We start from the raw sequence: 12,050 nt of genomic DNA, 5'->3' as shown, positions 1-12,050 counted from the left end.
AAAATATACCATTTAGCCTTCATACAAAAAGGAATCATCCAATGAAACTGAAATAGAAACAGAAAACTGTACAAAAATATTAAAATACTTTCATACGCAGCATCTAATTAGCTTATGAAACTCATTGCCACAAAATGTCATGAAGGCCAAAAAGCTGAGGTCTTTAAACATAGAGGGCTTTAGGAACTCCATTTTAATCCTTAAGACTAAAGGAGATAATCCTTAAATACAAAGGAAACTAATCACTCCATCACTTTCTAAAAAACGAATTCCTATATGTTTTATAGTGTCCTATCCCTAAAAAAGGAATCACTGGTCAAATCTGCTATCTTTTACTCAGGGTGTTATCCAACACAATTTCCTGCCCCATATACTCGTGAAACATTGTAGGCTCAGATACCTTAAAAGAAGTTTGCTCTTTTGTTATGAAATATGAAAAAAAAAAAAGAAATTTCTAACAACTTCCAGCAGAACAAACAATTGTCTGCATCAACAACCTATAGAAAAAAAGATTTAATAGGAAACCAATTATCTTGAAATATTAGGGGGAAAAAAAGTAGTTTCAGTCCCAAATTTAAAGCCTATTTTCCTGTTGCAGGCCATGCCATAAATCTAGGGTCCTTTTGAAAATTTAGTCCTTAACAGATGGATTCCCCTTTATTGCTTCTGATTACTGTACCCTAGCTCTCTACCAAACTCATAAGTATACAGGCTCTGCCAGAACGCTGACTTACATACCTACAAACTTTGCACTATGAATAGAGAAACACTGATATCTCAAACATGGTCCAAAGTAGACTACATGATGAACTGAGGAAACCTCTGGTCAAAAGGCATATCCTTCTGACCATCTCCAGAAAATGTGTACCTCCTCCCCTTCAGGGTCCAGGGCTTGGACTCTTGTTAACTGGGTATGGTTCTCCATTTGCTTTAAAATGACGCAACAGCGACCACACAACAGCAATCTGAGCTCATAACCAGAGAGCAGGAGAGCTGGGGTTAATGTGCTCTGCAGTGTAACAGGATCCAAAGTTACCTCTTCTGTGTTCAAACTGAATGTCCCAATCACTAGACAGCAAGACAGACATGCATGGTGATCCAGTCCTGTCAAAAAGCAACATAAAAAAAAAAAAAAAAAAAGTCTGGCTGCAGTTTGAGTTTAAGTCTGTATACAGAATATTTGGACTGTTTGATTTCAAGATGAGAATCATGGCTGCTGATCCCGCGATACTGCCTGCATTTCAAATAATGTGAATAAATTTAAATTAATTAAATTAGTTAAAATGAGTTGGATTAAACCAAAATAATCATAATTGTCCTCAGACATGGACTGGAACTTAAGATTTAGCTGAGAGTCCTCTTAAATAGTAGTTTAAATCAAATGAAGTTATTTGGAAGCAAAGAAAGGAAAAATTTTTCCTCTTCTTTGTGGAATAAGAAATTGTTCTCTGTCATCTATTCATTTAGTACTCATAGCAATGCATATATTTAAAATGCACATAATAATAACTGAATGACTGAATAGAGAACTTACTTAGGATACATCCACTTTAGACACACCAAGAAAGGCAAAATGAGATTCAAGGTTTCTATCACCCACCACACAGGAACCATGCTGTTCCTACCAGCAAGTATCTTTATCGATGTATTATTTTATTTTATCAGAAATGCAAATATTCTCACGCTGAGTAGCCAGAGGTGTTATAAAGACTGTAAAACCAATTTACAGCGTACATTGCAGCTTTGATACAAAATTAGCCAGGGAAATTTTCTCACAAATACTATTGAGTCTAACAAATTCCCATGCAGGGGTAGAGAGAAGGAATATAGGAAAATAGGGGGGTGGGGCTATGGAAGGTTAGAAATAGAAGAAAAAAATATCAGTGTAACTTACAGTTTTGAGAGATTTGGGATTCTCAGTTATTGTAAGCCATACATATCTGAGAACTCTTACCTGAGCTAATGCTTTGTGACTCTTTAATCTGCTGTTCTACAACTTGAAGCCACTTTGGTAAACAAGTCTCTGGCTTCACTAGCCCCCAGATTGTTACCTACATGGCTTCCAAGAACTCAAATGCTAAATCGTCAAGGTTGGGGGAATGCCATCTGCATAGCCCATGGAAAAAAGATGCAGTTTATTCCCTAAGAACTAGGGAGAAGTTTGGTTTTGGAAGAAATACATTTAATTTCTGAATGAGGGTTTAAGTTACCCTTTTTCAACAACTTAACTGACAATTTTTGTTGCTGAATTACATTCAAAGATCATGCTATTCTGTTGCCTCCCATAGTCAGGTTCTTGTGTATTTCAGAGATCTTATTTTTCTAATTTGAAGCCAGCTGAAACAGTTATGGTAACAGCCCTTGGTTTTGTTTAGCTAGAAAACAATCTCTGCAATGGGCTTTCATGTCTAAGTTCAGTTCTTTCCTTTCTGGTTTATTCTTTTCAAACAAGTGAAAGTCAAATTTATATCAAAAAGTATTTAATCACTTGTTCATCTCTGCTCTCTGGTCTTAGTCCAGTTATAATCTGCTCCTTATCTTAACAAGTGATCACCAAACCAACCAGGATGCTGACTCATGATCTAAAGAGAGAGGCATGGTCCTGTTCCACAGCACTGAAGTGAAACTTAGCATAATTGGGTGTAATTATTGACTCTTATCAATCTTTTGTGATGAACTATTTATCTATATGACATATCTGTAACAGTAGGAGAAAGTACTAAGACATTTCTGACAGGCAGTAGCTTTTGTATGTGTTTGCTACATGAAAAAATGTTACTACCAGTAGTCATGTAAAGAAATATTACTTTCCTATCTCTTTGGATTATATTAAAATAACATTTGTGATCCTCAAATTATGCTGATGGTAAACACTACATGGCTCCATAGAACAGCATTCAAGGTCATGGTAATTCCCACTGACATTTCATCTCCACAGGAGTATTCCTGGGCCATCTGTGGAGACAAGTCTTTTACACCTCCAGTGCTTGAAGCACACCCTCCATGATACAGGGATTTGTGCAGTGAATGGGTCTCAGATGATCATCTATCCCCTCTGCCCTTTCAGTGAAAAAGCTTCCAAACAGAGCCAGAAAACTGGCAGAGGTCCTGAGGTCTTCCTTAGAAGTGCAGGCAGCCTCATCCCAAACTCAGGTGGCCAGGAGAGATGCTACAGGAATGTGGGCGAACGCTCCAATGCTCCCTAGTATTCAGAGCATTCCTGGGATCCCCAAGAAAGGTCTGATCAAAATGCAGCAAATACGTATCACATAGATTCTTTACGATGTTGTGATTAAAGATGTACTGAATGTCTTTCTGCCCTCTCCCTTCACCTCTTCTCCATGGTAATAAAGGCAGTCCAGTTGAACAATCGGAGAGACAAAGAAGTCAGCAGACTTGTCAGCACCAGTGGTAGATCCACAAAGTTGCAAAATTCATTGGCAGTCTGTCACAAAACTTTATTTCCAGAAACTAAATAAAGTTATACAGTTAGATTTACTGAAAATTTTGCAAGCGCAAAAGTTGGTCATTGCTCCAGGGCTTATCTGCTGCATGGCAAGTTCCTGCCTAGGGCAAAGACATACACACACAGAAAAAAAAAAAACAGCATTGATAATAAAAACACTGACCCATCCTTAGCTATTCCACTGTACATCACATTGCTGTCATCATCTCACTGCTTTTCACCCATATTTGACAACATACCACTCAGCGACAGCTGTTTTATTATTGCCTTTAATGGCCATAAAGCAGAAAATATTGCATAATGCAGAGGAAACATCCTGACAGTTCTGGCGGTGCAGGAGTATGTCAATTTTATAGCACCGTTTGGCTTCTGAGGGATTTCTTGACTAACAGGTGCATCATTATACACATCAGCAATTCACTGTCTAAGTAGAACAATAATACAATGCACATTATGATGCTATAACTGACACTAAAAATGAACTCTCTAAAGAAGTACAATAGATTGTCACTTTGCTTGTACAATTGCTGCTTGAATTGCCACAGTCTTTGGGGTTAGAAATTTTTTTGTATGTTATTGCAAAGATCTGTGGGCTGGTTTGCCCTGATGAATTGCATAAAAGAAAGAAAAGAAAGAAATGTCACTCCTCATTAAGAAGAACCACCAAACGATGCCTGTCAGACATTTGTCCAAGTTGGCCTCTGTTTTAATTTACTTTATACTACCACATGCTTCATCAGGAAATGTCAGGGGACTTAAATTTTATAAAGATACTTAACCATGTCCATGCCTTTCCAATCCCACTACTCTTTCTTCCAGGCAACAAGCTAGTCATACCGCCAGTTGGGAAAAAAAATCAGATGGACAAGTCTGCAAAGAAATACTACCTCCTTCCCCCACAAGGAGCTCAGTTTCTCTGCCTGAACACAAATAAAAATCTCCTAAACTCTATAAGATTAAGGCTATATTTTGGTGAAAATCCAACATTTCAGATGAACAGCATTTGTCTACAGCTCCTCTCAAGAATTTTTTTCCTAAAAAAAAAATAAATTGCATCCATCTTCTTTGGATGCAAATCTAGATGTACAAGAGACTGGGGAAAGAGCTGTCCTTTTAGGTTCATCCAACTATTAAACTAAAAAAAAGTGCAAACCAGTTTATACAAAATGAACCAGTTTGTATAAGGTGATTCCCCAATTCAAAATAATATTAAAGGTGCCTTTGTTAAGTGGTTCTGAGAAGTTCACCACCTCCCTGTTAGTTTCCTTTTATGCTTATAATTTATTAAATCTTCTTCTGAGGGTTCTGGCTTGATTAAAATGTAGAAATCCAGACTTGCACAAAGCCTCCAGCTCAATTGAGTCCATCCAGGAGAATTTTGGCTTAGATTTGAATTAATCTTCAGTCCTCACTGGAATTTCCTTCCTGAGTATTCAAAAGATTGTCCAGACCTTTCACATCCCTTGTTCAAACTTCCCCAGTATTTAAAATTCATCCTTCATGAATCCCATGATTTAAGTGCCAACTCTTAAATCAGTACTGTGAGACAGAGGGAAATAAAGTGAAAGTGCGTGTTACTGCGGAGTCTCAGAATTAACTGACAACCAGAAAAAACTGTTCTGCTACACATCTCCTTTCAAAATGAGGATTATGATACATATTCATACAAAATACCAACACAAAACACCAGCACTGTAGGTACCTAATAGAGGCTGCTCGCTAAACATTAATTGTATTTGTCTTTAAAGAAAGACAAACACATCCTTTTGGTAATTAAATTTAACATGAACCTACAAACCAGGGAATTGGCATGTTCTAAATGAGGATAACATCCCACTCTACTGTTTTGGCCACATCCTCACAGTCAGTGAGAGACAAAGGGGGAGACCCAGGGTTATTCTTCTTTGAATGAGACTTCCAGGCCCGTTTCTCTAACTCTGTGGTGGGTTGACCTTGGCTGGATGCCCGGTGACCACCAAAGCCACTCTGTCACTCCCCCTCCTCCTCCTTTCTCTTAGCTTTTATTGCTTAGCAGACATCAGATGGTAAGGAATATCCCTTTGGTCGGTTTGGGTCAGCTGTCCTGGTTATGTCCCCTCCCAAGATCTTGCCCACCCCCAGCCTACTGGTGAGGGGGGAGCGTTGGAGAGAGAGCCTTGATGCTGTGCCAGCACTGCTGAGCAGTAGCCAAAGCACTGGTGTGTTATCAACACCCTTCTAGCTACCAATACAAAGCACAGCACTATGAGGGCTGCTATGGGGAAAATTAACTCCATCTCAGCCAGAGCCAATACAAACTCATAAAAGAAGTATCAGCTACCAGGCCACACTGTATTGATAAATTTATTTGCATTTGTTTTTGCAGTTTGGATGGTCTCAAATACTTTGCACAGAACAGAAAGATGTAAAGCTAAGAAGAGATAATAGTGTTACTTATCTCAATGACAAAATGTAATTCTTTCTAATACTGGACATTTTAAATTCTTCATTATAATTCATTGTCTAGAATGATTTCTGTTTATTTTATTTTAGTAATTAAGAATAACAATGCCTAACTATAAAATGAGTATATTCAAAACCTTCATAAATGTGCAGCAGATTTTTAATTCTTACACAGCAAAGATTATATCAATGAACAAGTGTTTCATCATGACTAAAGTCTCAGTGCTACCAAATCCCATATACATATTAAGTTAGCCAGCTAGGGAGAGATTCCTTGCAGGAACCAAACAGTTCCTTAAAAAAAAAGATTCCTTGACTTTTCTCAGTCATTTTCTAATTAAATTCCCAGGGAATTTGCATGGATAAATACAAGCGAGAATTAAGAATTTTGGTATTTGAATGACAAAATCCTAAATTGTTGACTGTTATTTCCGTCCACCACAATTATACACACTGCAAAAAAGCAACTAGTACTGCTCCAGAAGAAGTAGCATAGAATAGAATAGAATAGAATAGAATAGAACAGAACAGAACAGAACAGAATAGAGTATTTCAGTTGGAAAGGACCTACAACAATCATCTTGTCCAACCGCCTGACCAATTCAGGGCTGACCAAAAGTTAAAGTATGTTATTAAGGGCATTGTCCAAAAGCCTCTTAAACACTGACAGGCTTGGGGCACCGACCACCTCTCTAGGAAGCCTGTTCAGTGTTTGACCACCCTCTCGGTAAAGAAACGCTTCCTAATGTCCAGTCTAAACCTCCCCTGGTGCAGCTTTGAACCATTTCCATGCAGCCTATCACTGGACCCAGGGAGGAGAGCTCAGCACCTCCGTCTCCACCTCCCTTCCTCAGGAAGCTGTAGAGAGCCGTGAGGTTTCCCCTCAGCCTCCTTTTCTCCAACCTAGGCAAGCCCGAAGTCCTTAGCCATACCTCATAGGACATTCCTTCCAGCCCTTTGACCAGCTTTGTTGCCCTCCTCTGGACGCATTCAAGGACCTTCACACCCTTCTTAAGTTGTGGGGCCCAGAACTGCACACAGTACTCAAGGTGAGGCCACAACAACGCTGAATATAGCAGGACAATCACCTCTTTTGACGGGATGATTATGCTGTATTTAATGCACCCCAGGGTGCAGTTTGCCCTCTTGGCTGCCAGGGCACACTGCTGACTCATATTGAGCCTGCTGTTGACCAGCACCCCCTGATCCCTTTCTGCAGGGCTGCTCTCCAGCTGCTTCTCTCCCAATTTATACTTGTGCCTGGCATTACTCTGTCCCAGGTGCAGAATCTGGCATTTGGACTTTTTAAATTTAATCCCATTAATCACTGTCCAATGCTCCAATCCATCTAAATGCCTCTGCAAGGCCTCCTGTCCCTCAAGACAGTCAACAGCACCTCCCAGTTTGGGGAGGAACACCACTGGTGACCGGTCGCCAGCCAGATATAGCCCCATTCACTACAACCCTTTGACCTCTGCCCTTCAGCCAGTTCTTCACTAAGCACACCATAAACCCGCTCATTCCACTGTTGGACAACTTGTCCAGATGGATGCTGTGAAGGACAGTATCAAAAGCCTTTCTAAAATCCAGAAAAACTACATCCACTGCCTTCCCTTCATCCACTTGGCGGGTGATCTTATCATAGAATGATATCAAATTAGTTAAACAGGACTTTCGCTTTGTGAACCCATGTTGACTGTGCCTGATGATTGCATTATTCCTTAAATGCCTTTCAGTAGTACCCAGTATGATCATCTCCATAATTTTTCCAGGAACTGAGGTTAGACTCCTTCGGCTGGGGCTGCACGGCTAGAAGGCATGTCCCCTGGGTGGTGGATAGGGGATCCCTCTCTGGAGGGTGCACCGGATAAAATTGAAGAAGGTGCCGCGAACCAACGCAGCCTAAGGGAAGACCACCCTGACAGAAAAGCCACTGGCCTTCCAAGTCATGGGGGTTGGGCAGGAGGCCAACTATCTCCTCCCGGAAAAAAAAATAAATAAAAAGTTGCAGAAACGACGAGCATCAGAAATGGCGGGGATGGAGAAAATCAGTAACGGAGTGAGGAGGAGGAGATGGAACTGGATCGGTCATGTCCTGAAAAAAACGACAGAAGACTGCGCTGTGGCCCTTGGGTGGACTCCAGAGGTGAGAAGAAAGCGGGGTCGTCCAAAAACGACCTGGCGTCGGATGGTGGAGGTTGAGAGGAATGAGAAGCGGCACGGCACGCAGACACAGACCGATCGAAGTGGAAGAACGATGTTCGCGCCTTGTGTGCCTCCTGGCACTGAGAGAATTCAGATCAGATCAGAGGTTAGACTAAGAGGTCTGTAGTTCCCTGGGTCTTCCCTCACGCCCTTTTTGTAGATTGGAATAACATTGGCTCGCTTCCAGTCAGCAGGGACCTCCCCAGACTCCCAAGACCTTTGGTAGATGGTTGAGAGGGGTCCTGCCATAACATCCGCTGGCTCCTTCAGTGGTGTGGGATGAATCCCATCAGGGCCCATGGACTTGTGAACATTCAGCTGATACAGCTGGCCCTTTACAATTTCAGTGTCCACAAAAAGAAAGTCACTGTTCCCATACTCGTGGTCCTCCAACTCAGGGGACTGGGCAGCCCAAGATCTATCAGTATTATTAAAGACTGAGGCAAAAAAAGCATTGAATGCCTCCACTTTTTCTTCATCCCTAGCTATTCCTGGTATTCCTTTGCCTTGTGTAACCATTTACACAGGAGCAAAGTTGGGGGTAAATGATTTCTAACATGAAGGCAGTACAAAATTCTGGGTATTGACATTCGTGGCTCCACAATTTGGACAAACAAAAATACCTCTGTACAAATTGCTCTGTAAAAGCATTCACCCCTTCCAAACAATGAAAGAGAAAGGCAGAAGACTTCATCTTCAGGTCTAGCAAATCTGGCTCTGATGAAATGCTCCAAAAGTGGCACCATGACCTGTCTCAATCTTCCAGGCTACTGTGCTTGATTCTCCGTCCAATGAAAGTGACAGGAGAACCTTAGAGCACCTTGTAGTTCTGACCTTCCCCTGGGACCTCCAGTCAGGCAATGCAGACACTACTGTTGGGACCATGCAGCATGTTTCAGCCACACACATTTCTCACCGCCCCCCATTATCACACCATCCCTCACCCACCTCTGCTCACAAATTACAGGCTCCACAGACTGTTATCCTACACACTGGAGATCAGTATTAGTTATCCGGGAACACCTCTGTACCAGAGAGAACATATTAGGATAATGCATTCAATTAAATGAACAAGGTTGTCTCAGCCGCTCATTCAGCCGCATGGTTACGACAGCTGTTACGAATATGTTCTGCAGGCTGGTACTCACTGCTGCTGTGGACTCACAGTCTGCTATGTGATCCTCTTACATCTACTGACTGAGTGCTGCTTCCTCTGATCCATTGCAAAGAGCATGTCTGCTGTTCCACCCCAAGAGCATGACAAATGTGAGCAACAGCGCTAGAGCAGGTATCTGCACCATTCTTAGCCTAATTCACCACTAAAAATTAATTTAAGAGAGGTGGGGTGTACAGTATAACTGAAAAGGATGGATATGGACAGCCTGCATGCTGGAAAAACTACTCACATTTTGTCATGAAGTAAAATTATAGCACTACAAAGAACCCAAAACTATAGCATAACAGTCCTTTACATGCTTTAAAACACCCCTTTCAGACGACCGGTCAGCCTAGAAGTTTTCTCACGTAGCAACGCCCTATTCAATAATCCAGTAAGTGTGGATGTGTCCATTTCACAGATGTGCAAGACATCTCACCTGGGTGGTAAGGCCACAAATAACACTCATATGTTCCAAGTCCCCTGCCTGAACCTTTGCTGTAACCACACTCACACTCATTAAAACAATGTTTATCAAATTCTAGAGCCATTTAATAAAACAAGGAGCAGTTTATAGCCTAGTTAAAAAAGAATTCTTAGACCATATGGGACATACTTAGAAATGGGGATGGTAAAGCAGCAGCAATAATGGGATTTGAAGAGGTTTACTAGAAACCTGACAATTACTTATGTGTACTTCTGGTTTCTAATAAGCTCAGCCAAGGACCGGCACTGCTTTGTGCTAGGCCCTGTAGCAACACACAACTGAGGCAGTTTTGTTCCCAAAACTTACAATCTAAATGTAAGACAAGAACCAACAGATGAATACAGGCAGGCAAGCAGGAATAAAAAGACACAGCAAGAAAATGAGCATCAGCGGCTGTTTCTGTACATATCTAAACTGTTGGATTCGAGGAACATCCTGAAATTCCCAAGATCCTCATATGTATGTTTCTTTACATAAACTCCAGCTGTCCTTGCAGACAGTCTGTGTGCCCATCGGTTACGTGACTTTTTCATGACATAAGGAACCAAGACAGCCGTATTGTATTGAAACCATTATCAAACCTCTCTGGCAGCTGAAAGGAAGAAGGTGCTAACTAGGTCTGCTACAAATGCCAAGTATGTGAAACAATGATGAAGATGGCAAAAAGCCTCCCCGTTACCCAAGTGTACATGCAAGCACTGAGATTGCTGGTACAGCTTTGGTGGAAGACTGCCAAATAAAAAGTGTAGGTTGGTATACAGCCAAGGAAATGCTGATCACTCTTTCAAAAGTTATCAGCCTCTACAAAAGACTTGCTACTTTCTGCAAGGACACAAAGAGCTATCCTTCACAATGGAAAAAAGGATTTAAATTGTTGGGGATTTAACATAAAAGGGGAGCTCTTGTTAAGCTACAATAGAGAATATAGCTCTAATGATAATTTTGAAATACCTGTGCCAGTTTGTCTTTTATGTAATAGCACACTTTGATCTTTTAATGAAAGAGTGAGTAGAAAAATTAAGGTATAAAAAGCCCCTGGTTTTAAGGCCTAGGTAAGTAGGCAAGACTAACACATTTGTTCAGTATTCATGCCCCCTAGGAGACCATTACCTTGCAATCATTACCTTTATTTATTCTCTGGTCTCATGGATCCTGTAAACTTTTAATGAAATAATACATAAAAGTGGGTTCCATTCAGCTACAAATGCTCATTAATTGTTTGCTAATGCAACACATTTTTCTTTTTCTATTTGCTCTCCTGGCATTATTATAATGAAGAACAATTGCTTTATAAAGAAAGTTGTGCAAATACTGTAAATCATGACTTCTTTACCATTCTACTAACTTGCCCTGCAGTCAAGTGTTTTTTTGTTGTTAATTAACTTTCTACTGTTTGTCATGCCAATTAAATAGAGTAGGGCAATTACTTAAAGTGTTACATGAAGAGCTGTAAAAGCCAAAAAAAAACAAACCAAAAAACCCAAAAAACCTGATGAAAGGAAAAAAGTCTTTAAAAGAATTAAAACCAAAAAAACCTAAATGCCTCTGAAAGCTTAGTGAAATCTCCACAAAAGTTAGTAGAAAAAAAAAAACAGCAATCCAAAACAAAGGAGATAATGCATCAGCAGTGTAGCAGTAAATTAAAAAAAACAACAGGTAAACATCTATTTTGTGTTCAGATCAATCAGAAGGAAGTGAATAAAGTTTATTATTGTTCACAGTGGAAGTACGTAGGATTTGCTCACCTGTACTCACTTCTAACTGCAGTACTGATAAAGACAAGCGGAAAAAATCTGGCATGTGGTGGAAATTTATTGACCTAATTCTCTCAGTGAAATCTAGACTAGCCTCTCCACAGTCACCCACAAAACTCTTCTTTTGTATGCTGTTCCACTTGTGCTCATTTCATCTCATCCAGACATTAGAATTTTACCTGCAAGATGTACAGTAAAGTAGACTGCCTTCAATAAATCCTAACACGAACAGGCACATACCTAAATTCAAATGACTTAAGGAGAATGTAACGTATACAGCATGCATCTATTTGTGGTCATGACTGGTAACGTCATTATTCTGGAGCTTAAAGTACCTATCTAATTACTTATCTAAACAATACGAGGTATCTTGACATAATATTATGGAAAAAATACAGTTCATTAACTCACAATTCAAAGGAGCACAGCTTTATCATTCTAACAAGCAAACACCTGATTTATTTAAAATTTGCCAGAAGCTCGCTCTTGACCTCCAGAGATACACCAATATTGCACATGGCTGAATGAGCTCTTTTCTTA

The sequence above is a fragment of the Platalea leucorodia genome (assembly GCF_965183815.1).
Source record: "Platalea leucorodia genome assembly, chromosome: 7".
Lineage (NCBI taxonomy): Eukaryota > Metazoa > Chordata > Aves > Pelecaniformes > Threskiornithidae > Platalea > Platalea leucorodia.
This window is presented reverse-complemented; position numbering follows the sequence as displayed.